We start from the raw sequence: 27,838 nt of genomic DNA on the forward strand, positions 1-27,838 counted from the left end.
GGCGCGTGTGCGTGCGTGCCCAAGATCCCGAGAGGAGAATGGAGGAGAAGGGATTGCGGCGTGACCATCCCCTCTGGGGGGTGATTTCTCGCTTTCTGTCTCTCTGTCTCTCTCTGTCTGTCTGGTGAGCGCATGCGCCCTATAGCGAAAACCTCTAAAAAAAAAAAAAAGAAGAAGAAAAAGAAAAATCACCCTTTTGACCACTATCCATGAACCATTTAACTCAGCAATTGCTTCATAGGCACCTACTGTGTGTCTAGGAGACATGATTAAAATATTTCACCACCAGGTATAAGTTTTTACTTAATTACATGAATGGATATTGGCAAAGGTGCTGAGGCAGGGGCCAGAGGCCTTTTCTGGGCCAGCTTTACCTAAAAGAGGAATCTTGGTAAGGCCTTGGGGATGGAGCTGGCAGCCAGGACAAGAAGGGGAGTGGTGCTTTGATAGCTCAGGGTCCCAGCTTATTACTAATCACTACAGAAGGATCTCAACATATCAAAGTTGAATGTAATTCAGTCCTTATCTCCAAGGATCTCTCAGGCAAGCAATGCTCCCATCAGCAAGTAAGTTCACCATAGGAATTGTGATAAGGTTCAGTGAAACCGGAGAGCCCAAAAGAGGCAAGGGTCAACTCCGTCCAAGCTGCCAGGGAAATAAGAACAGCCACAATTCCTTCCAGGTCCACTTCTGACTCAAGCATGGCTACAGGGGAAAGAGACAGATTTTCCTCTGTGCCAAGCCACATAGCAGCCTGACAGCTAAGGACCAGCTGTCACAAACATAAATGCAAGTTGAAAATGGTGGGGCTAGGATTGCATGCTTGCAGGTCTAAGGCGACAGACCGTCCATGTCAGGAATACCCCTAACTCTGAGATTCGTAATCTATACTAGTTTCAATAGCTCCGCAGTAGGATTAAACTCCCATTGTCCTCAGTGTTGATTGGTTTGATGACACACATTTTGTTGTCTGCTTTCCCTTCCTCATATCTCTTCCTCATGTCCCTATTGATGCTTCCTGGAGCCACCTCCCAAATAAATGACTTGTACTTAATTCCTTGTCTCAGGGTCTACACTTAGGAGCAAGCCAGTTTAAGCCAAGAGTCAATTTTTCATTTTGAATCATAAAGTATAGGCTCTAAATAACTCATAGCACAGAATAATAGTAATTAGAAAAGGCAGATATTACTCTCAGAAGTAGAAAACTGTCCTTGATTTTGAAGAAAGCAAGCCAGGGTATCAGAACCTTAAGATTATCTGCCAAGGGAACCAGCAGTTAGCGTAATGGCTATGTCGCTGGACTCCCACATAGTCGACCGTGGTTCACGTCCCGGACCTGGTGGCTTCAAACTCACGCCGGGCGCGTGTGCGTGCGTGCCCAAGATCCTGAGAGGAAAATGGAGGAGAAGGGATTGCGGCATGACCATCCCCCCTGGGAGGTGATTTCTTGCTTTCTGTCTCTATGTCTCTCTCTGTCTGTCTGGCGAGCACACGAGCCCTATAGCGAAAACCTCTCCAAAAAAAAAAAAAAAAGATTATCTGCCAAAAATGATGCTTTGTACTTTGTCACCACCTCCCTATCCTCTGCAATGGTTCAAGTATAGAGAAAAATTAAACCTCAAGAGAGTGTGGGGGTCTCTAAGAGCAGGGTAACCTGGTCTGCCTCCTCTGGTGAGAGTCAGGGTGACCCCAGAATACCAAAAAAGAAATACATCTTCCTAGGAAATCTAGGACAACCACACCGGGCAGCCTCATAGAGATCTAATGACATAAAGGTTCCGTAACCCAAGCAGCAGGGGATCCTCGGCCCAGTGTAGGGAGAGGGACAGTCAGGTGGTTCCCATCTACCCAGATGGCAGGGTCTTGGCAGAGAGCAGAGGACCAGATAATGCATACATATCTTTTTTTCCTGGATACGACACCTTCTCTGCCTGACTCAGATCCTCCTGGCTGCACTTTCAGTTTCACAGTGGCTACAAGTGCAGCCTTAATCCATTTCAGATTGACAACATCCTGCTCAAGTGCATGCTGTGTTTCTTTCATTTTCTGCTCCAGGGCTTCTCCAAAACCTCTAGCAGAGGGAAGGAAAAAAGGTATGTGGGAACCCAGGTACATGAACACAGGAAGCAGCCTAGAAGTATGAGGGAGTTATCCCTACCAATAAAAAAAAATACTTGACCAGTGGGAAAGAGAACAATGGGGAAATGGTCAATCCTCATATGGACAGTTCTGACAGACCTTCCCTATATTCTTCAGAGCGTCCTGATAGGCTTGAGCTCTAGTTACTCCCAGTGTGATCAACTCAACACACCATACTCAGATCCCAGTAACGCTGGAATTGTTACTTGTTCCTTGGGTTTGGCTTCCAAATAAACCACTTGCACACAAGTTCTTATCTCAGGTCTGCTTCCAGGGGAGACATGCTCAGAAGAGGCCAGGTCGACAATTACTGAAGACTTGTTCTCTCAGCACTAGAAAAGTCCCTTAGGACTAGTGCAAAAATCCTGATTGATTGAAATTTCACCCATAAAAATAGGTCTCACAAAAGAAATTAAGTTTAGCTATAAAAAAAAAAATACACAAATTTGCATTTCTTCAACCCAAGATTTTCAACCTAAGGATAAAAAAGGATGTGGTTCCCACTAATCAATCCCATGCAGGGCCAGGTGGACAGTTAGGTTTTTGAGAAGAACTGAAATGCCTTGACCCAACCTTTCCTTCACAGATGACCACAATTTGCTGAGTAGCCCACATCTCCACATCCCTATAAAGGAGCACTTGAGGATATTCTCCAGGTAATTATAGATAAAAGATATGTTAATGAAGCAGGCAGATCAAGGGGCATTGTTGTTTCCACACTGTAAAAAAAAAAAAAAAAAAAAAAAAAAAAATTGACCGTGCTATTTCCCTTTACTCATGTCCAGAGCTTACATATGAGCAAGTGTCCAAAAGGTAAAGGGATTCTCCATCTCTGGAGGTTGAACTATGTTTGGTATCGGCCAGTCATAATTATTTCATTCACCTATCTGAGACTGCCTCCTTATTTGTAAAATGAAGGTCTCGTTAGTGCCCACAGCTACGTAGGACAGAAACTGACAGAATGCATGAAAAGATGCAAAGTGCTTAGTAGTTGCATGACACAGAATGAATACACAACTCACGTTAAATGTGATTGTTTTTTAAACCATCTCTCCATCCATCCCTTGTGAAGCCTACCTTAGTATTCCCAGTAAACACTGTTCCTCCCTTCCCTAAACACACAGCTCTCTTGACAAACCACATGCCCAATTACATCTAATGTGTTCCAGATGATTGCTAGTTTTTCCCTGTGATTTCATCTCTAATAACATCAGACTCCCTCCAGTATCAGACCCATCTGCACATCACCCACAGCTCCTCACTGAGTTCTAGGTGCACACTAAAATCAGTGATTCAGTTCTCTTGATTCCTTCCCAGATAGAAAAGGATGTAGGGGATAAATCATGGGAAAACATTCATTTTTTTCTAGATAACAAGCACTGGATTTATACAGTCTCTATTTGAGATTATTCTCAGTGTATTCTTCAGCAGACTATAGTAATAGTACAGATAATAGCAACTTCAAAAAGGTTCTTTCTTGGGGTCACCAGGTGTCATGGTGGTTAAGGCACTGGATTCTTACATGGCTGACTACAGTTCGAGTCCTGGACCTAGCAGCTTGAATATCACTCCAAGCCCATATGCATGCATGCCCAAAATCCCAAAAGAAGGATGGAGAAAAAAAGGATTGCAGCATGGCCAATTCTTCATAGGGGGCAGGAGTGATTTCTTACTTTCCTGTCTCTATCTTTCCATCTCTGATGGCGGCACATGCCTTATAGCAAAACTAAAATCAAAAAACATTTCTTGCAATTCAGCCACAAAGATAAACACTTTCCTGCTCTCATGTCTCCTAATTCTAGCTATGTTACTGTAACTGCTGAGTGAAGGTCCCCAAGATTTTCCTGTGAGACCCTTGAGTCCTAAGTATAAAAGAAGAGCTTAAAGTTAAACAGTGCTGCATGTCAGGCCTCAATGCGAGTTTTCTAGAGGTAGCCATTGAATTTTCCAGAGCCCATAACTCAAGAAGGAAGGTAGAATGATCTCACATTCTGTGGTGGACACCACCTGAGTTTAGTTATCCAGCTAACTGCCAGCATTTTGATTTTCTTTTTGAGAACCACCTCTCCCCCTTCTTACCCATGTGGATGGAATCTCCTCCCCTCACATGTTTAGATACATGACAAAAGCCAAGCCAGTATGACTCAATGTAAGGGTTTTAATCCAGAAAAACACTCCTTTCCTTGTAACCTGGAGTGTGCAGAGAAAACTGCTAGAAAGGGGCAGCCTGTGAATAAAGCCAAGGTACAGAAAGCACAGGAGCGAGAGAACCAAAAGAACATTTTCAGTTATGTTTGCAATCAGAATCCCTTTAACACTTTCTCATAAATGTTTGATAGACAATTTGAACTGTTTTTAGACGGTTCATAGTTTTTAAGGGGCTTCCTGTCACTTGCAATTTAGAGAGCTTGAGTGACAAAACTTCTGAACACATGAATAGAAACTGATAACAATTTATTACAAAATTACCCTTTCTTTTTAAAAAGTAATCTCATACGTATTGTTTCATTTCACCCTTGAAATGGCAGGTCATGAGTTATAACCCTTATTTTACAGAGGAGGAACCTGAGGGCCACAAGATGCTTTGAGTTGTATAGGATCACTTGGTGTCAGTTAAAGAACCAGCCCCACTGCAGAGCTGCTTGTATGCATTCATGGTCACCCCAGTAACCTCCACAAAGCATCACCTTCAAGCTTTATAAGGTCAGGATAAATTTTTTCCTTATCAGTAACACTACTCAAAGCACCATTTTTGTATTATGGCAACTGTGTCAAGATAAAGCACAGGTGAAATCTTTTTGGAAAGCAACTTCTTTCCCCAACAGACTTTTCTTATAACTATGCGTGCTCTGCAATGCTTAACTTACTGATTTCATGAACTCGCTGGAAGAATAAGAGGATTAGTAAGAGATTAGTTTAGACATCTTGAATCTCTAAAGAAAAAAAAATAAATAATAGTCATTTTTTAAGCTCCTCAAGATTCAGCCACAGGGGCAAGGGGTAAAGAAAAGAGTCAAATATCTGTCCAATGCTTTGTTTTACTATCATTTGTGGCTTTAAATATGCTATAGAAAAGATTTTACAGATCTTAAGGTAACTGCTAAATGTATCTTGAACCACTCTGTTCAAAACTAGTCTTCAGGGAATTGTTTTTTGTTTTTTTTTTGGTTTTTATTTTGTTTGTTTGTTTTTTCTGTTTCAGAGGCTCTATAGACTTCAACGACTTCAGAAATGAAGAGATTTCGGGACTAGCAGCGTACTGGCTATGTCACTGGACTCCCTCGTGTTCAATCATGGTTCGAGTCCCAGACCCGGTGGCTTAAACTCACACTGGGCGCATGTGCATGCGCACCCAGGATCCCGAGAGGAGAATGGAGGAGAAGGGATTGCGGCGTGGCCATCCACCCTGGGGGTGGGGGGGGGTGATTTCTCACTTTCTATCTCTCTGTCTCTCTCTCTCTGTCTGGCAAGCACATGCGCCCTATAGCAAAAATCCTCTACCACCCCCCCAAAAAAATAGCAGCATTTGAATTGATAACAATAAGAAGAGGAAATGTTTTCAAAGATTAAATAATGAGCTATTGTTTTATTTTCTCCTTTTTTCCCTATTTTGTAAAAGTGGAATATGTAAATACATTGCTTTTATAACAAAAAATAAATGTGCTAAAAATATTTTCAACATCTGCTCTACTAAGAAGGTTACTGGAAAGAATAAATTATATAATTGGTGTGAAAGTATTTTGTCCTGCTAAAATGTGGTCTGTGGGTAAGAGATCATTATGATCAATGTTAAATTACGTTTAGTTCCAACCCACTTATTTTAAGTCAAGCACTGCCATCTCATTTTTTTCTTTTCTGAAATTAAACTAAAAGCATGAAGGCAGATTCTCACCCAATTCCATATTTAATTAAGCTTTTAAGATACATTCCTCTCTTGTAGGTTTGATTAACTGCAATTCACCAGAGGCTTATCCTTCTATAGAAAAAAATACAGGATATAATTCTTTATGGTTACAACATCTGTGATTAAAAGGATTTGAGTAAGTAACATATGCTTTCATAGCACCATGAAGCAGCTCCTCCAAGCATTTCCCCACTCAGAGCCAGCACATAAATCGATGCTCAGCAGTGAATCCCTGAAATTCAAAATGAGTCAAAATGCTTAGAGTGGTTTCCACATCATGGGGTCAAAAAGGATGAGATCAGCAGAGTGAGCCCACTAAAACCTGCTAGGTATCTGTGCAGGACTGTTGAATCCAGCATCCTGAGATTTCTCCATCCAGGGTGCCTTTGTTTTTTCACCATGCCCTACCATGCTTTTTTACCTCCAAGCATCTTAGCAGCTTTAAATATATTTATCATAACAGTTCATTTTTTACATAAATAATGCCAGTCCAAACAGTATCCAAATATTTAGGTTTTACCTAAAAGCAGGAGTCCAGGAGTGGGGAAATGTAGAAATGAGTGCTCCTTTGCCATTTCCTACCAGGTACAATTCACACTATTTCAAATATTTTATGCTTAACACCATCTAGGAAATAAAAGCACTAGCTTTTTTTGTTTCTCTTTTAATATTTTTAGAAAAATGGAGTCGATTACTTTCAAACCAGTAAGCTAGCTGTCTAGTCAGCAAATGTGCTAAGCTACATGTTTGGCAGTGCTGTGTAGGTTATAAGAGAAGGAATGTACATGGTCTTTGCCAGAAGTTGATACTTGTTTTTCAGAAAAATCATAACATATTTTTTCTGTTTGTGCATGCAAAAATGGTTTATGACTTTTCAGGCAACCTAATAGTTTAGCAAAAACAAGCAAACAAAAATGCTCACCTATAAAATAAAAGAAAATAGAACGTAGTATTGCGGGACTTTACTCTCATCATTTGTCACTTGAGGAAAAGTCAATATTAGAAAAGAATGGAAGAATCATGGAAGGCTTTATGGAAGAGGCAGCAATGAAGTGGGGGCAAAGGATGGGGGCATAGGAGGGTTTGGCCAAACAGAAAGGATGGTACATGAGGATCAATCTGAAGAAAGAGGAGTAGGTATAAGCATGGAGAAGTGGGAGAAAATTCTAAAGAGGAGAAAGATTGTTAATTAAAGACACTCAGGAGACTAGACTGAATGTGAAATGTATGTCAAAATACCCCTGGGAATTTCTTTCTTAGATGAAATCTCTGTTCTCAGTTTCATACCAGGAACAGATTGGCCATACTAAAACATTGGAAGGATAAATGTGTTCCAGCCTTGAAAGTCAAGGCACAAGTGGCCTTAGGACAAAGAAAAACATCATAGTTGCCAAAAGGCTGGCAGGTACACTAGTAAGTTCTTCACTAAAATTATCTTGAATTATTCTGAAACTGTACCTTGCATGTGAAGCATCTTCCTGCATGCAAAGGAAATGCAAGCTTTCTTCATTCTCATACTAACCTCCCTCCCAGGCTACAATCTTGCTAAGAAAAGCTTACCAGACCAAATAGCACTAGGGAAACTTTAGAGAAGTGAGGTCTCTTGACCAAAGAATGCCATCTGCTAAATGCTTCTTATGCTTACTCAGATAAAAAGCAAGTAGCAAAGATGGACGACTGGAAACATCCATTCAAGTATGGCTCCGGAAAGAAAGGCTAATTAATGCCTGATAATTCAGTGGAGGAGTGAGACGAGAATGACATAGTGCAAGAAAAAGACAGCAAAGACTTCAAGTATACATCATTTCTACTGGGAAATATAAAGAGGAGTCAATCACCTAAAGCTGGTGAGGCTCCAGAAGAGCTCTCCTTTTTCCCCTCTGGAGGAGGAAGTGAGAAACTCCTAGGAAATTCTGAATCTCACACTTCCACCATGGATTCCAGCACTCCCTACCCACAGAATCACAATGAAACTGGCACAGCCAATATATGTGTATGTACATAAGCATTCATCTTTAGAAAAAAAAAATGGATTTTCCAAGTTATCCCCACCCAGAGCAGCAAGAGTGCTACACCATTCTGTGAGCCAACCAGCAAATGAAGTTCCATTTACGATCAAGAATCCACAGACAGTAGGAGCAGAGGATCCCAACAGAGAACACTCATATCCCAACAGAGACCAAGGAATTTGGTCACTACCCATTATCTGGCAGTCAGGGCAGGCCTGTACCCTCCCTTCCATCAGACTCAAGTCCAGGGGAATGGCTACTTGCCTCAACTGACAGCGCTTGCAGCATAGCTCTTTTGGACTTCCTCGAACTGTAAGTGAGGGCAAAGAGGAGGAACATCGGACAGAGAGGAGGATACTAGAGATCCCCTTCCATGTCAGAACAGGGAAAACAGGACACCACACAAGACCAACCTCCTCATCCTGGAGTGCACAATCTAGCCATTTAACTATCAGATGGAGTCTGTGCAACTCTCAGTAACCTCCATGAATCCCCAGGACCTATAGTTTGCATCTTTGGTAAGTACTTAACAGGGAGTTTTGTCTATGGCTGCTCATCTATGACCTTCCTAGTGCTGCATTAAGGCACAGAGTCATTCTGACTCTGGTTGGCCCATGCAGGCTATAAAGGGCCTATTTCTTATGTCTCACAGGTAGATTTATCTTTAGTCCCTCCTAAACAATGTTTCCAGGGCTGCCTTCAGTTATAGAGAGTTGTCTGCTTCTGGAAATTAGAAGCAGGTCACATAAGACTAGCTTAGATCTGAGAGGCACAGCTGGGCCCTGGACCCTGAACCCTGATGAAGTATTTTTCCAGGACCACATGCAGGTCCTGAGGGCTGAATTGCCTCACCTCCCCAGTCACCTTCCCAGGGCTACAATAAGGTTTTGAGAAAAGTGCCACCTTTGGGTGTTACATATGGGCCACCTCAGTACCTGCATTTTGGATCTCACAGATAGGTTTGCCTCCATGCCTTCCTGGATTACTTTGCCAGGGCTCCTGTGAGTCTGAACTGCCAATCTGCCTCCATGTTTCATACACAGTCTATTCAAGCCCCAGTATGATCTGAAATACTGGCTTCTAGCCCCTCTTAAACCACTTTGCCAGGGGCACACATGGAACCCAGGGCTCTTCTACTCCCACCCCTGACCTTATAAAATATACTCCAAAAAGTATTAGGAAATAGTGATTTCTCTACCAAGTGCCTTAAAATCAAAACAGAGATACAAGAAATATGGAAAAAGGATATATTTTCCCCCAAAAGAAACACAAAAGCTCCTCACCAAACACAAATGGATAAAACAAAAATCACAAAAATGTGGGGGACCAGCAGTTAGCGTAATGGCTATGTCGCTGGACTCCCACACAGTCGACTGCAGTTCGAGTCCCAGACCCAGTGGCTTAAACTCATGCTGGGCGCGTGTGCGTGCGTGCCCAAGATCTGGAGAAGAGAATGGAGGAGAAGGGATTGCGGCGTGGCCATCCCCCCTGGGGGGTGATTTCTCGCTTTCTGTCTCTATGTCTCTCTCTGTCTGTCTGGCGAGCGCACGCGCCCTACAGTGAAAAATCTCTCCAAAAAAAAAAAAAAACTCTCAAAAAAAATCACAAAAATGTCAGAGAAGAAATTCTAAATATTCATCATAACAAAATTCAATGAGATGTAAGAGAAAATAGACAATTCCAGGAGGTAAGAAAATCATTCTATAACATTAAGAAGGAACTCTATAATGACATAGGCACCCTAAAAAAGAATCCAACAGAAATCCTGAAGATATGAAATATAAGAAACCAAAACCTCTCTCAAAATATTAACAGCAGGGTCAGCAGGTGGCATGCTGGTTAGGGTGCTAGACTCCCACATGGCTGACCACAGTTCAAGTCCCAGACCTGGCAGCTTTCTTTCTTTCTCTCTCTCTCTCCCTCTGCATCTCTCTCTGGTGAGCACACATTCCCTAAACCAAATTTTAAAACAATACTAATAATAAGTAAAATAAATAAATAATTTTAAAACATTTTTAAATTTATTAGTAGCAGATAAGACCATGCAGAAGAAAGAATCTCTTACCAGAAGACAAGACTTCCAATTTAGTCCAAGTCACCAAAAATAATAACAAAATAATCATTAAAAATGAGGACAACATACAGTAAATTTTAGATACCCTTAAGTGGCCAAATAACCACATAATGGTATTCCAAAACACAAAGAAAAGTGCAAAAGCGTAGAAAAATCTCTCACTAAATACTAACTGAAAACTTTAAATCTAGAGAGACATACAGACTTCAAGGATCAGGAAATACAAAGAACATCAAATAGGTTCAACATAAGAAATTCCTCTTTAAGCAACATCACAGCCCAAATGGCAAAAAACAAAGCCAATATTCTAAAAACAGCAAGAGAGAAATGACAAGCTACTTATAAAGGATATCCCATAACAGTAACCTCAGATATCTCAACAGAGACAATACAGGCAATGAAGGAATGGGAAGACATATTTAAAATTCTGAAAGACAAAAATTCAGCCAAGAATAGTATACTGGGCAACATAGTCCTTCAAACTGGAAGAAAAAATAAAATCACTCCCAGATAAACCAAAACTGAAAGAATTCACTAACACTAGACCAACTATTCAAGAAATATTTAAGAGAATAGAATATTAGATAAACAAAAAGGGGACAAGAGAGATAAGAGAGCACAAAACAACTAAGAAAGTGACTAATAAATGGTAGGGATAAATAAGTCTGTACATATTAATAATAATGTTGAATGTTAATAGATTAAATTATCCAAATAAAAGACACAGACTGGTAAAATGGATTAAAGAACAAGAGTTTCTAGTTTCTATATACCACTTATAAAAAAAACACACTTCATTGATTAAGGACTCACATAGATTGAAAGTGAAGGGTTAGAAAAATTAATTTCATGCAAACAGAAACAAAGAAACAAAAAACTGAAGTCATGATACTGATATCAGACAAAACATAATTCAAGTTAAAACCTGTAAAAAGAGACAAAGGAGGTCACTATACAGTTCTGAAGGGATTAATTCACCAAGAAGATATAAAAACCATAAATATTAATGTGGCCCAAAACAGTCTTATATCTAAAAGCTTTCCTAGATATAAAGAGAGAAATGGGCTGCATCACACTAAATATTGGGGATTTCAACATGCAACATTCACCTACTGGGCAAATGAACTGAACAGACTATTCTCAAAGAAAGATGGATGAATGGCCAAAAAGTACATGAAAAAATGTCCAATGACTCCTATCATAGTGAGATGCAAATAAAAACAACAATGAGATATCACTTAACTCCAGTCAGAATGTCTACAATTTAAAAACAAAAACAAAGTACAAGTGCTAGTGAAGCTATGGTGAAAAAGCACCCTCCTGCCCTGTTAGTGGGAATGTAAATTAGTATGAACACTGTGGAAAACTATGTGAAGTCTCCTCAAAGATATACAACTAGAATTACCATATGACCCAGTAATCCTATTCCTTGGTATTTATCTAAAGGATTGAAAACTCAGAAAGACACTTGCACATCTATGTTTATGAAACATTATTCACAATATCTAAAACATGGAATCAACAACTGCTTAAGAACAAATGGCTAGATTGAAAAAATGTGACACATATACACTCAGTGTATACTGAATACTACCCAGTCATAAAGAACATGAAACTCTGTCATTTGATACAGAGTACATGAATATAGAAAACTTAAGGCTGAGTGGGAATAAACCAGGCTATAAAAGACAAGGATTGTACACCTTCACTCAATATACACTGAATGTCTGAATTCTGTGGCAGAAATTGAATGAAGTGAAGACATAATAATAGAGAGGACAAGTGTAGATACCAGAGACTGAATGGGAGGTGGGTGGATAGTGTGAGAAGGGCTCAAAGATAAACCATTTCAACAGATAGAGAATGTAAGGTTCTTTGTTGAAAACAATGTATATGATATTAATCCTTTATGTGATTATCACACACTACATACACACTTTGAAAAACCAAATTGTACACCACAAAAATGTACAACAATTAAACGTGAATCAGAAATTATAATGTAAAATTAGGGGAAAAAAGAAAGAAAAGCAAGTAGCATAAAACATAATCTAAGACAAGCAATTACCTTTTACAAAGAAATTTCCGGGAATATTTTTGCCTACATTTGCATTAATTCCAGTCTCCTTTTCATTCAAATCTAGACAACTAAACAAGTCTATTAGTTTTCTTAGTGATGAGCAAGAGACCTTAAAAAAGGAAAATGTCTATTATAGACATTTTAGAGAGGAGTTTTATATGTCTTAAATAGTAGGGATTAAGCCTAATTTATCTAGAATTCTAGAAATTCAGAAAGCTCATTCCTACATCAGTGTAAGAGTGTGGTTCCTTCATGCCAAATGTAGTATTTCCTACAATGACTACTTCACATGAGCTGCAGAAGTTCAGGGATGAGAAATATGAATAATAATAAGAAGAAATGACTTGACTCTATTTTTCTTTCTAGGATTAGAGTTCCAAGTGGAAATAATTTATCCCAAATATTCCCAATGGAGATATTACTACTTAATAGACATATGGAGACTGCTGAGAGTATGGTACCATCTTTGACAGGACTAATATGCAGCATACTCATGCCTGAGAAGTCCATTTTGTATGCTGTAAAGACCTACAGCAGGGACCAGCACTTGGCGTAAAGGCTATGTTGCTGGACTGCCATCTAGTCAACAGTGGTTCGAGTCCCGGACCTGGTGATTTAAACTCACGCTGGGCACATGTGCATGCATTCCCAAGATCCCAAGAGGAGAATAGAGAAGAAGGAATTGTGGTGTGGTCATCCCCCCCTTGGGGGGTGATTTCTCGCTTTCTGTCTCTGTCTCTCTCTCTCCTTCTGGCAAGCACACGCGCCCTATAGCAAAAACCTCTCCAAAAAGAAAGAAAGACTAGTAAATTGTTCCAGATTGAAGTACACTAAAAAGTCATGACAATCAAATATAATAAATAGCCCTGAATTAGATCATAGTATAGAAAAAAATTTAGAAGGCATAATTGAGATAATTCAATATTAAATTTTCTGAATTTGATAACTATGAAAGAATTGGATTTTAAAATCTTTTTGCTCTTTAAAAAGACATATTGAAACATTTAGAGTGAAGAGTAATGTTATTCAAATTTACACTTAAATTTTCACTAAAAATGTATGGCATATGCCAGTCACTACACTATTTAGATTACATGTATTGTCTCTTTAAAGACTTGCAGTAACTGCATCAAATAAGTTCTACAACTATTTCTATTTCACAAATTAGGAAAATGAATCCCAGAGAAGCTCTTACATATAATAAGTGATAGCCAAGATTGAAATGTAAACTAAGGAATCTACGTGGAAAGATTACATCTAGATGAAGCATAGAAATAAAAGATTCATTAAAGAGAGTAGAAAGGTTAGTTTCACGTTCCTTTTGTCACCCTATTCAGTACCTGCACAGGGGAGAGCGGTGATACTCCATCCAGATAGGGAAGAAAAATGAAGTAGATATCTGACTTTATCACAATTCTTACCAGCAAGACTGCCTCAATGAACCCTACTACTACACTGGCTCTTCCAAATTTAGGTTGCAGACTACTACCAGTAAACTCAAGCTCTAGGCCCAATCTAGGATCAGCCCAACTCCTATAGATTCAGTTCCGTACCTGTGGATACTGGTAGCAAGCCAGCCAAAGTCCAAAGACCCAGACACCAGACCTGCCACCATGACTCAGACTACAGACCCACCTTTACTCCAAGTCTCCATGGCCCCCAACTAAACCACCCTCATAGAACAGAATCCAGGCCTACTGACCCAATCTTAGACATATGCCTTTAGACCAAGAAGCTAGGCACAACTCCACTGACTGGCACCAGCTCAGTTGACATGGACCCAGGATTCAGGGCTGAAATCTAATGCTGACCTGTCTGCTGAGGCCTGCCCCTGTGGTCATATGCAGGCCTACTCTGGTGAATACAGGGTTTAGGCACAGCTTACACCATTCTAACCTCTATGATCCCACAAACCAGGACTGACACTGCAGACCCAAAATTGAGGCCTATCTCCAGGGGCCCTATTACCAGATCCACCCCAGTAGACCCCACACCAGATCAATCTCTGAAAACCTTAATCCAAGCCTTCATACACTGACTCAGGATTCAGGATCACTCCTGAAAGCCTAGGTGTTAGTTAGGTTCATTGACATGGCCCCAAGCTCCAGGCTTGTAAGTACTAGACCAGCCCACTGGGACCTAGGCATCAGACCAGCCTGCCTAAGAACTTCAGCAGTAAGCCCACACATGGCCCCATTAGCCAGCCTGCTCAGAACCCTGGATGGGCTGATTAATGAAATAATTCTCCTGCTAAATCCAGTCTGTTAAGACTGGAAGAGGTACTCATTTCTTCAAGTGTACAGATATCAACACGAGACCACAAGGATCACAAATAATCAAGAAACATGATACCAACAAAAGAAGAAAATAAAGCTCCAGTAACCAACCCTAAAAGAAATAGATCTCTACAAACTGCCTAACCAAAAACAAACAAACAAACAAACAAAAACAAACAAACAAACAAAAAATACATTGAGTGCAAAGAATAAAATATTCAGGAAAAACTGCAACCAAAGATCTATATGTTGTAAACTGCAAAGCAATGATGCAATAAATAGAGAAAGACAGAAATAAGTGAAAAGATACCTGGCGTTTATAAAGTGGAAAAAATAAAATGTTAAAAAATATATTGGGACCAGCAGGTGGCATGGTGGTTAAGGCACTGAACACTCTCACATGGCTGACCATGGTTCAAGTCCTGGACCTGGTGGCTTACTTTCTCACTTTCCCTCTCTCTCTTTGTCTCTCTCTGGTCAAGTTAAAATAAATTAATAAGTAAATAAAATTTAAAAAATATATTGAGCTCCATAACAGAATACCATAGAATGGGTGTCTTGAACAACATGAATGTATTTTCTCACAGTTCTAGAGGCTGAAAGTACAAGTATAAATGTGCCAATAGAGTTGATTTCTGATGAGTTCTTTTTTCTTTGGTTTACATATGACTGTCTTCTCACTATATCTTTACAGGGTCTTTCTCCTGTGTGCACATATTCCTGGTGTCTTGTTATAAGGTCAAAAATTCTATTGGATTAAGGCCCCGTTCTTATTACCTTATTTAACTTTAATTAACTTCTTAAAAATCCCTTTCTTCAAATAGGATTAGAGTGTTTGAGTTTTAACATATGGAAGAGGGGGGACAACTCAATTCATAATAAGGTAGTAAATAAAATATTTGATAAAATCCAATATTCTTCATGATAAAACACTCAACAAACTAGAAATAAAAGGAAATTTCATCAACCCTATGAAAGTCATCTATGAAAAACTCATAGCTAACCTCTTACTTAATGGTAAAAGTCTAAAAGAATTCCACTCAATGATCAGGAATATGAAAAGATAGTCTAATGTTGCCACTGCTATTCAACACTGTACTGCAAATTCTAGTGAAGGAAAGTAAGGCAGAAAAGGAAATGAAAGATCTTCAAATTGGAAAGAAAGAAAGAAATCATCTCTATTCACAGATGACAAGATTTTATATAGAGAAAATTTGAAAGAATATACACATCAAACCTACTATAGTTAATAAATTCAGCAAAGTGGCAAGATGCAAGACTATTGTAGGTTAAATGTAAACTCTAGCAAAGTTTCAACTACCTTTTTGAAGAAATAGACAAGCTGATCCTAAAATCCATATGAAGGTACCAGTGACCCCCCCATAGCCAAAACAAATCTTGAAAAAGAAAATAAAATCGAAGGACTCATACTTCTCAACTTAAAAATTTACTATAGATCTGTATAAATAATAATAAAATATAGTACTGATATAAGATGAGACATATAGATCAATCAGATGGAATAGACAGTCTATAAATAAACTCATATATCTACAGCTAGTTTTCAATAACGGTGCTTAGAGTAAACAAATGCCAAAATATGAAATTGTTCCCCTACCTCACACAAGTATATATACAAAAATTAACTCAGAATGGATCAAATAAATGTATAAAACTTCTAGAACAGGGCCAGCAGGTAGCATGGTGGTTAAGGCTCTGATCCCACATGATCAGCTCTGTAAGTTGAGTCCTGGGTCTGGCACCTTGAAAAACACACTGGGCACATGTGTTTGTGTGCGTCCAAAATCTCGAGGAGAATGGAGGAGAAGGGATTGCCATCACCCTGGGAGGTGATTTTTCAGTTTTCAACTCTCTCTGTTTCTCTCCATCTCTATTGTGAGGCCACATGTCATATAACAAAATCTAAACAAATAAAAGAAAATAAATTTTAAATAAAATATAGATGTATATCTTTATGACCTTGGATTTTGCAATTAATTCCTATATATGATGCACAAAACACAACCAACAAAAGAAAAATAAATTGGACTTCATAAACAATTAAAAATGTTGTGCATCAAAAGACAATATAATGAAAATGTAAAAAACATCCTATAGAATTGGACACAATGTTTGCAAATCATATGTCTGACAAGGAATTAATACACAGAGTAGAAAATGAACTTTAATGGGACCAGCAGCTGGCATAATGGCTATGTCGCTGGACTCCCACATAGTCGACCATGGTTCGAGTCCCGCACCTGGTGGCTTAGACTCACGCTGAGCACATGTGTCTGCATGCCCAAGATCTGGAGAGGAGAATGGAGGAGAAGGGATTGCAGCATGGTCATCCCCCCTGGGGTGGGGGGGGGGGGGTTTTTCGCTTTCTGTCTCTGTCTCTCTCTGTCTTTCTGGTGAACACATGTGCCCTATAGCAAAAACAAAGAAACAAACAAAAAAAAAGAAAAAAAACCTCTTGTTAAAAAAAAAAAGAATTTTGACTAAACAACAACAAAAAAGGATAATAGAAAAATAACCCAATTATTTAAATGGTTAAGGGACTTGAAAAAACATGTCTCCAGAGAAAATATACATATGGTCAATAAGCATATGGAGACCCCAGAAATAAACCCCAGAATATACAGCCAACAGCCAACAAATTATTGACAAACATATCAACTCAATCCAGTGGGGACAAGAAAATCTCCTTAGCAATAGTACCGGAAAGACTGGATATCCACCTGAAGAAAAATGAAACTGGACCCCTATCTCTCACCATTAACAAAAATCAACACAAAATGTATCAAAGATCTAAACCTAAGATCTCAAACTATAAAACTCCTGGTGAATAATGTAAGGGAAACTCTGGGAGACATCGGAGCAGGTGAAGACTTCTTAAGAAAGACCCCTAAAGCACAAGTAATAATTCCAAAACTAGTCAAGTTAGATTATCTTATAATTAAAAGCTTCTTTCAGTTTGTCCTGCCTGTTCAGGGACCAAAGAAAATGAATCTCTACTTTAAATCTTATCTTCCAAACCCCCAAAAGACTCAGACAGAAACCATTGAAATCTGAGGTGTGTCCTGCCATGTTCAGGGACAAAGGTGACTGAATCTCTGCTCTAAACTCCATCTCTCAGACCCCCAAAAAAGCTCAAATGGGTAGGGCAACCTTTGGCTTCTGTCTCTATCTCTCTCACACACTCTTTTTTTATTTTTTTAATTTTTAAAACACTTCTTTTCACCTCTGACCTCTGCTTTCTCTTGTTAATTTCAGAAGCCTTTTGTATGGTCTAACCTGCTTTAATACTTTCAAGGGAGGTTTTCATTTCCTGTATTAGAGCTTTCATCTCTAACTGCTCTGTTTGATTCTTTTCTTTCTTTCTTTCTTTCTTCTTTTTTAGCTATAGGGCGCATGCGCTCGCCAGAAAGAGAGAGAGACAGAAAGCAAGAAATCACCCCCCGGGGGGGAGGGGGGGGTATGGCCACACTGCAGTCCCTGTCGTGCTATGTTCTCATAGCACATAAGCATGTCACACAGTTTTCATTTTTCTTCCTTTTAAAAAAGAAAGCTCTTTTTCCCTTTTTTTGGTCATTTTTGTCTTTTTTTGGTTTCCCCTTTATTTCCTTTTCCCTTGTTTTTAACCTTACTTTGTCATTCTGCTGTTTAGCTTCCACACAATGAGTGTCTAGACAGCCTAGGTGCACAGTAGCCAAAAATCTGAATACTTTAAGGTCATAGAAATCCAAAACCCTTACTTAACCTGCTGCCCAAAGGAAGAAACTCCTCTTTATAAATCTAAACTCAGAATCTCTTTCTGTGGGTACCACATTGCAAAACACAGTAGAGGAGAGAAACTGTCACAGAATTACCTTACAGTATAGGGAAGCACATGCTCTTACACTTGCAGAAAACCTCTCTAAGCAATTAGCCAGAAATGAATATATCACCAAATAACAAAAATCCATACAAGAGAGACTACAAAATGAGCAGTAGAGAGAGGTACAGACCTACAGAGAGAGTGTAGCTCATCTCTTCCCACACGTCTCTGAACTTTCCATTGAAATCCCACAGCTCAGCCCAAGTGAACCTATTCCATAGAAACTGTGAGGCCTTTGTAATATCCAGTTCCAAAGTCAAAAGCACAGGGTTCTTGATAAGCATCAGGGAACCCGAGCTGCAGAGAGATTGCAGATAAACTCATCCCACACACCTCCGAACACTCAGAATTAAATGCAAGAAATTAGGAAGAAATGTATAACCCATCAGGTGACTGGAAACCACTGCAGAGGCACAAGAAGTATGAGAAACAAAGAAAATACCTCTCCCCCAAGGGAAAAGAACAGCCCCCTTTGTCTCCACAGACAGTACAATGGAACTCATGGAAAGGTCCAATGAAGAATTCAGAATATTCAGAGTGACAAAACTAAATGAGATGCAAGAGATGAGAAACATGAACTCCAGAAGGTGCAAGAGAAAAGAGACAATGAGTTCCAGAAGGTGAGGAAGTTCTTCCACGATCTGAAAGAAATACATACCATAAAAAAAGAATCAAACAGGGACCAGCAGTTAGCGTAATGGCTATGTCGCTGGACTCCCATGTAGTCGACCATAGTTCGCATCCCAGACTCGGGGGCTTAAACTCATGCTGGGTGCATGTGCATGCATGCCCAAGATCCCGAGAGGAGAATGGAGGAGAAGGGATTGCAGCATGGCCATTCACCCCTAGGGGATGATATCTTGCTTTCTGTCTCTCTGTCTCTCTGTCTTTCTGGCGAGCGCACGTGCCCTATAGCTAAAAAAGAAGAAAAAAAGAAAGAAAAAAAAAAGAATCAAACAGAGCAGTTAGAGATGAAGGCTCTAATACAGGAAATCAAAACTTCCCTTGAAAGTATTAAAAGCAGGTTAGACCATACAAAAGATCAAATCTCAGATATTGAAGAAAAAAGTCTCTGACCTAGAAAAAAATCACCGAAAAGACTGAGAAAATGACTCAAAAAAAAGAAATACTAGATATCACTAAGCACCCAAACATTCAGGTAATCAATATCCCAGAAAGTTAAGAAACTAATAAGGGCATTGATAATCTATTCCACGAAATCCTGGAAGAAAATTTTCCAAACCTGGGTCATTCAAATATCCAGACAAGAAATACAAAAGATCCCTAATAGAATCAACCCAAGAAGATCTTCTCCAAGGCACATCATAGCCAGATTAGCTAAATCCACAGAGAGAGACAAGATACTAAAATCGGCAAGAGAGAAATGTCAGGTGACTTGCAAAAGTTATCCCATCAGGCTAATATTTGACCTCTCATCAGAAACAATGTGAGCAAGGAAAGAATGGGAAAATATATTCAAAATGTTAAATGAAAAACAATTTCAACCAAGAATACTATACCCAGCAAGATTATCCTTCATATGTGAAGAAAAGATGAAAACATTCTCAGATAAACAAAACCTGAAAGAATTTACCAACACCAGACCAGTTCTTCAAAAGGTTCTGAGCAGAGTGCTTTACTATGAAAACTAAAGACACACAGATAGAAATAAAAGAACAAAAAGCAATCAAGAACATGACCAATTTAATGCTAGGGACAAGTCTGGAAATATCAATAATAATGTTGAATGTCAACTTCCAGAATTAAAATACAAAGATCAGACCAAAGTAAGACTGAAAATTCAATAGAAGAGAGATTAATTACATGAGACTGAACTGGTGAAATAGAATTTTATGACTTTTGACTAAAACATTACTGACTTGTTTACTATGCTTTGTTTTCCAGATTTAAAAATTTTGCTCTCTTTTGAGCTGCTGATAGGTTCAGCAATTTGTTAAAATGTTTTGTTTGTTTGTTTTTATAAATAGAAACATGAAATTTTTTCCCTTCCTGACCCCTCTGGAATTGGAAAATATTTGTTAGTATTCTTATTTTGTGGCAGAAGGGATATTTGCATAAGTACAATAATTCCTGTTGCCTTGCATCAGAAAATGGAAATACTTGTTATTGACAGGTCTTTGACTGGAATGTCATATCTGAAAATATGACCAGAAAAGTATGGAACTAAGGTAGAGCTCAAGAAAATCAACAGAAGCTCTTGGAAAGATTGTCTAGCATCATAAACAGTTCTACCTAGCAGAGAGGATTAGAAAAGCCATATGAAAGAATTCTTACCATAAAACAACCTGGACTTTTACAGTCCAGCATTGTAATCAGTAGAGATTGCAAATGAGCAACCACAACCAGAGGAGTACCTTGAGGAAGACTTTGAAAGAAAAAGAAGAGACTGGTCTTTGCTAGTATATCGTAAACCATAGAATACTTGGTAGGCAGAGCTAAGCTGGGTAGGTCCATGTATGAATTGTGTGCTGGTGTTGGCTATGAGTAGTTGACATGTAAAAAATATTTAAAACTACACTGTCTCTGTTGTTATAGAGTCACAAACAAAAATATAACAAATATTTTGAAAGTTATCTTTAAAATTCAGTTTTTTAGAAATTTTGAAAGTTGTTTAGTAACTGTCAAGAACTATGGAGTTTGAGCAAAATTTTTGATATGGGAAGTAAACATTTGTGGGAAAATGTAAAAAAATGAAAAAGTTTTTAAAAAGGCTTCTGTTCAACAAAAGAAACAATAATTAGAGTGAACTGGCAATGCTCAGAATGGGAGAATATATTTGTAAACTATGCCTAACATAAGAAACTTACAATGAAAATATATGGGGAACTCAAGTGATTTACCCCCCTCATAAAAATGATCAACCCAATTAAAAGATGGGAAAAAGAGATAAACAACTCTCTAAGGAAGACATATGAGCAGCCAAAAGGCATATGAAAAAAATGCTCAGCATCTCTTATCATAAAGAGAGATGTAATTCAAAGTCACAATGAGTCACTACCTAATTCCAGTCAAAATAGCTAAGATTAGACATATTTAAAAATGGTAATTGCTGGTGAGGTTGTGGTGAAAAGGGAACTCTCCTATGGAATACTACTCAGTCAAAACAATAAAACTCAAGCATTTGATTTAAAAAAATGGTAAACATGGAAGATTTACTGCTAAGTGAACCAAACTAGACTATGAAGAGAGATGTATGTTCCCACTCAGTATATACCGAATGTCCTCACTCCATGGCAGAAACTGAAAGATTTAAAAATATAAAAGAATGAAGACAAATTGTGGATACTAGGGACAGTGTGGGAGGAGGGTAGGAAATGGTAAAGGGGAAGAGGAAGTAAATCAAGGGAAAAGAGAAACAAAACATTTAAGGAACATAAAACTGGAAAATTATCTGTTGATAATCATGTGTATGATAATACCTTTATCTGGACTAATAAACAGTGTATTATGCTAGGGAAACTCTTTCTTTCTTTCTTTCTCTCTTTCTTTCTCTCTCTCTCTCTTTTTATGTTTTGTTTTGAGAGATTTTTGATATAGGCTGTGTGTGTTCACCAGAGAGACAGAGGGAAACAGAGAGATAGAAAGCAAGATGCAAGGTGTCGCCACCCAGAGGAATGGCCATACTGCAATCCCTTCTCCTCCATTCTCCTCTCAGGATTTTAGAGGTGCACACACACACACACAACCAGCATGAGTTTTAAGCCTCTGAGTCCAGGGTCCAGGACTCAAAACACACATTGACTACATGGTAATCTAGCGACATAACCATTACACCATCTGCTGGTCCTGGGAAAATTTATTTTACAAACTGCAATGATGTACAGTGGATGAATATATAAAAAATAAATAAAAGGGAAAAAGGCACATAAAGAGAAGTCTGACTTAATGCTACTAATCAGAGAAATACAAATCAAAACTACAATGAGATACCATTTCACACTTTCTAAGATGGCTGTAATGCACACACAAAACCAGTTACACACACAATATACCAAATGTTGGCAATAATCATGAGACACTAAACCCCTCATACATTAATGGTGGGAATATTAAATGATGTAACTCCTGTTAAGAACAATTTGAGAGCTCCTCACAAAGTTGTACATAGAATAACCATTTGACATAACAATTACACTTTCATATACCAAAGAGAACTGAAAACATATAACCTACAAAAACTTGTACACATACGTTCATGAAACAGCATTGTTTATTTTATACAAAAAAATGTTAAAATTTCTGGGACCAGCAGTTGGTGTAATGGCTATGTTGCTGGACTCCCACGTAGCTGATGGCAGTTCAAGTCCTGGACCCGGTGACTTAAACTCACACCAGGCACATGTGCGTGCATGCCCAAGATCCCAGGAAGAGAATGGAGGAGAAGGGATTGCGGCATGATCATCCCCCCCCCGGGGGGGGGTGATTTCTCGCTTTCTGTCTCTCTGTCTCGCTCTCTGGTGAGCACACAAGCCCTATAGAAAAACCTCTCAAAAAAAAAAAAAGTTAAAATCTCAACTGTCCTTCAACAGTTGAAGATGAGTGGATAAACAAAATGTAGTACAACCATACTGTAAAATATTATTCAGCCATAAGTTTTTAAATAAATAAGAAATTAAATTCTCATACACACTATAATATGAATAAATTTTGAAAACATTATTATAACTGAAAGAAGCCAGAAACAAAAAGTCATATATTTACGATTCCATGTAAAGGAAATATTCAAGATATGTAAACCTACAGAAATAGAAAGCAAACCAGTGGTTTCCGGGGCTTGGGAGAAGGAAAAATGGGACAACTGCTTAATACATTTCTTCTTGGGATGATAAAAATATTCCAAAATCAGGTATATGGTGATAGTAGTACAACATTGTGAGTATACTAAAAAGTACTGAATCGTACACCTCGAAGTGGTTAAAATTGTGATAGCTATATAAATTTTAACTCAAATTCAGTTAACTCACCAAAGAAAGACAAAATTTCCCAACCACGGATGATCACATTGCCCTTATTGTCTTTGATTTCTCCATCCTATTAGGATTTAGAGCATGCATATGCATTTACCTGACATGTTGTGTTTTTTGGGTTTTTTTTAATGCCAACTTTCCCATTTTTTAATTTTTATTATTCTTAGTATTTTTTAAACATTTGATAACTGTACATCATTTGGCATGTAAAGAGAATTTACTCAACATGAAATCTACCTCAAACTAGTTGAGAATACTATACTCCAATTCCTTATGCACAGGGCATAACCACTGAGCTAAAGGACCAGCCCTGAACTCAAATTTTTTCAAAGCAAGTATAAAGCTTCACACACACTCATTCATCTCTAGGTCTTGGCCCCTGAGAGTTGTTTGCATGAGCTATGACCATGTGATTCATCTCTTTTCTCAATAAGGACTATTTTATTATTATTTATTATTATTTACTAAGAAACCCAGAAGAACGCTACAAAGTTGACAACAAATCACTCCTTAGCTTCTTGTCAATATTTTAAACAATATCTTTGCTAATGAACCTAGAAGTGTCATCAGGATCAGCAGTGTAAATAAATGCCCATGACTCACCATCTCCCGCCTCTCTTTCTTGACTTTTTCATTGCTTGAATAATGACTATAAGGTAAGTGTTTGTGAAAGGTTACTGATTAAAATGCCCTTTATTGTTAAAAGCATAATTAAATAATGCTTGGATTTATTATTTTCTTTGGGGAGATGGGACAGAAAAGATATTAGAATCTCAAATGACACAGTCAGAAAGCCATCCAGTTAATAATACTTTTTAATTATCACAGCTAGCCTGCACTGCATGTCTGCCAGTTTTCATTGTATTTACAGAAATTAAACTGCAAATCAAGTTGCGAAGCTCGCCCCTCTTACAAGTTGTCCAAAGACTATTAAACAAAATAGAATTTTAAAATAGCATGGTTTTATAAATAGCCTGCTGTTTAGTATAGCTTGTCAATCTGTTACCACTTATATATTTTCTCTAACAGCTCTCTAATTAGCAATCACTTTTGATACCACTGCTCCTAAAATGTTTATGTTGGAAGTTACAAATTACTGTCTAATTATACTGGATACTTTGTTTTGCATAAGGTATAAATAAAATCCCATTCATGCTATAAAATACATGTACTGTTTTCACTTTTTCTATAAACTAATAAAGTTTACCAGCTTTACGCTGAATATCAGCAATGAACAACTTTAATTAAATTTGTTAGTATAAGAATTTTGACTTTACTTCCTTTAGGAGTGAATCACTTGCAAGTGTGAAAATTTTGCATAAATAAAGTTAAAAGATAACAATTCCAGCAGAGTATCAAACAGCATCTGAAGTGCAAGTTCCAGGAAAAACAATTTTTTGAGAGGTTTTCTCTATAGGGCGCATGCGCTCACCAGACAGACAGAGACAGAGAGACAGAAAGCGAGAAATCACCCCCCAGGGGGGATGGCCACACCGCAATCCCTTCTCCTCTATTCTCCTCTCGGGATCTTGGGCACGCATGCACACGCGCCCAGCGTGAGTTTTAAGCCACCAGGTCGGAGAGGCGAACCACGGTTGACTACGTGGGAGTCCAGAGACATAGCCATTACGCTAACTGCTGGTCCCCCCAAAATATTTTTTTATAAAAATTTCTAAGTTTTCATTTTTTGCTTTGCACTGAGGAACTTGGGATATTTGGGCTTCTACAAACTCAGTCTAGAAGAACCCTAGAAATTGATACTGAGGAAGGTTTGAGCAGAACAGAAAATTCTATTCCAGAAAAAAAACAATTTCAGCAAATGTTCTTGATAAAACTCATTCTGTGATAGGCCCATTTAGCTTCCTCTCATTCCATGAAGTCTTCCTGTGAAATAAGCCAAAACATTCATCAAAAGCAATCATCCTACCGTTGAGAAATCTTCATCCAAACTCTCCTACTTTTTACACTGAAATAACTTGTACTGTTTACCCACAGTATTCACTTTTTCTACTACTGAAGAGAGAGAATTACAGGAGGATTCTCATTGAACCAACTCCAAGCTTGGCATTGTAATTTGCTTTGGCCAACGGAATATGAATGGCCACTTCTAAACCAAATTTTGTGAGTTACCACATGGTCTGTCGTGGCTCACAGAGACATACATGTACCAAATAAAGGCTGTTCTTTCACTTTAGTCTTCAAATAAACATGATATGGAAAATAGCCATAGTCAACCCATAATGGACACCAATTTACAATAAATTTAATTTTGTTACTATGGTATAATATGCTGACTGATGCATTCGCTTTACTGTCGTCTGCTAGTTTAGTATTTAGTAAATATTCATAAATATTGAATGAATTAATTAATTAACAGACGGATGGGAAAAAAATACTATAAAAATTATTGTTTATGGGCCAGCAGGTGGCATGGTGGTTAAGGTGTTAGACTCCCACATAGCTAACCACAGTTTGAGTCCTAGACCTACTGGCTTGAAAGTCATGCTGGGCACATATGTGTGCATACCCAAAATATCAAGAGGACAATGGAGGAGAAGAAACTGTAATGTGGCCATCCTCCTGGGGGTATGATTTTTCACTTTCCCTCTCACTATTTCTTCTGTCTCTCTCCAGTGAACACACACACCCAATGAAAAAAATCTTTAAAAAAGTAAATAAAATAAAAACTAAAAATCATTGTTTAGATTATATCTGCATATACAAATGCAGACTGTGTAACGGGACATTGTTTTAAATTATATTGAGATCAGCTGTATTTTCCAGACACAAGGCCTACACATTTATCTGTGACTCAAAAAGTAAAGTTGATCAAAACACACATATTTTCTGGTTTACCAGAAATTCTAGACCATGTTGGAGGCCAACTTCCCAGTTTCCTTCATAAACCAGTCATTAGTAGATATCCATCCCCATCACCCTGCCCAAGTCCATGCAAAAAATCTTTACACAACACTGTATTTCACAAACTTTGTATGGTAGACACATGGCCAAGTGGCAGCTCCAATGTATCTGCACAATAAGGGTTATTTGAATTTGGAAAATAATCAGGACATAATACAGAGTGTACATGCCTCCCACAAAAACAATCTTCCTGGTTCAGCCTCAACACACATAAATTTGGATTTACTAGTATGCTAATTATCAACTGCTCTTGTAAGTACATAAAATATTAACACCTCATATAAAATCTCTACTTGTACCATCTCTGGCAATCTTCATTAAGTGTCACATATTGTGAAAATCATTCATTCTGGTCTATAAAGGCTGGCCATTCACTGTACAGTTGTGTTGGAATATTAAACTTCATAAGTGATACTATTTTGTACATTCCAAGTCCTCTACACAAACCATAACTGAGATCAACTTTTCATGAAATCAAAATCCCTGAGCAAAGCATTTATTAAAACTGCAATTCTGGTTGGAGTATTCTCATTTAGCATTCCCTGCCACAGTGGACCTGAAATGTTATAAAAATAAGGAGTCCCTCCTTGCTGATCAGGAAAGAAAAGTTTCCTTGAGGAGTGATTAAGCTGTAACATAAAGGGGCATAGAAGGTAGTTAAATAAAAGAGTAATGAGAAAGGAAGTTTCTATTAGGAACAAATCCAATGGCTTAGAGTTCAGAGTTAACATGTGATCAGGAGAAATTGAAAAAGACTTAAAGGCGACATACAAAGTCTCAGGAGAGAAACAGTGCAAGATAAGGCTAGAGAACAACAGTCAGTTAAAAGGGTGTTTGCCTGGGGCCATCCCATAGCCTGGTGGTTAAGAGAGCTGGATCCCACATGCGCAACCACATGATTCAATTCCCAGACCCAGTGGCTTGAAAAACATGCCAGCCATGTGTGTGTGCATGCCCTAAATTCCCAAAGGAAGGAGAACTTGAGAAGAAGTGATTGTGGCAAAACAATATCCCATAGGGAAGGCTTTCTCCCTCTCTCTATTTCTCTCTGGCAAGTATATGTATTCTCTGGAAGCTTTTAGTTTAAAGGATCTTTGACTAAACATTGGGAACTTCTGGTTTTATCATAAGAGTAATGGGACCCATTAAACCAAATGTCTGCACGCTATGGCATAAGCTGAAATATTGGACAATATAAAGGCAACTGTGGACACCAGAGACAGTATGGGAGGAAGGGGGAAATGGCAGAGGGTGAGAAATGACAGAGAGTGGGAGGGAGAGAATTAAGGTGGAAAACGAAGTAAAACAGTTGGGACCAGCAATTAGCATAATGGCTATGTCGCTGGACTCTCATGTAGTTGACTGCGGTTCGAGTTCCGGACCCAGTGGCTAAAACTTACGCCGGGCGCATGTGCATGCGTGCCCAAGATCCCAAGAGGAAAAAGGAGGAGAAGGGATTGCAGAGTGGTCATCTCCCCTGGGTGGTGATTTCTCGCTTTCTGTCCATTTCTCTCTGTCTGGCGAGTGCACACACCCTATTGCAAAAACCTCTCAAAAAAAAAAAAA

General features: G+C 38.5%; 1 pseudogene; it reads left to right on the plus strand.

Moving 5' to 3' along the window:
• The first annotated feature begins 2,196 nt into the window (after positions 1-2,196).
• Positions 2,197-27,838, plus strand: part of LOC102472433 (pumilio homolog 3-like) — a 31,737-nt pseudogene continuing 6,095 nt past the window's right edge.

Source organism: Tupaia chinensis, unplaced genomic scaffold, assembly GCF_000334495.1.
Source record: "Tupaia chinensis unplaced genomic scaffold, TupChi_1.0 Scaffold148557_1, whole genome shotgun sequence".
Classification (NCBI taxonomy): domain Eukaryota; kingdom Metazoa; phylum Chordata; class Mammalia; order Scandentia; family Tupaiidae; genus Tupaia; species Tupaia belangeri.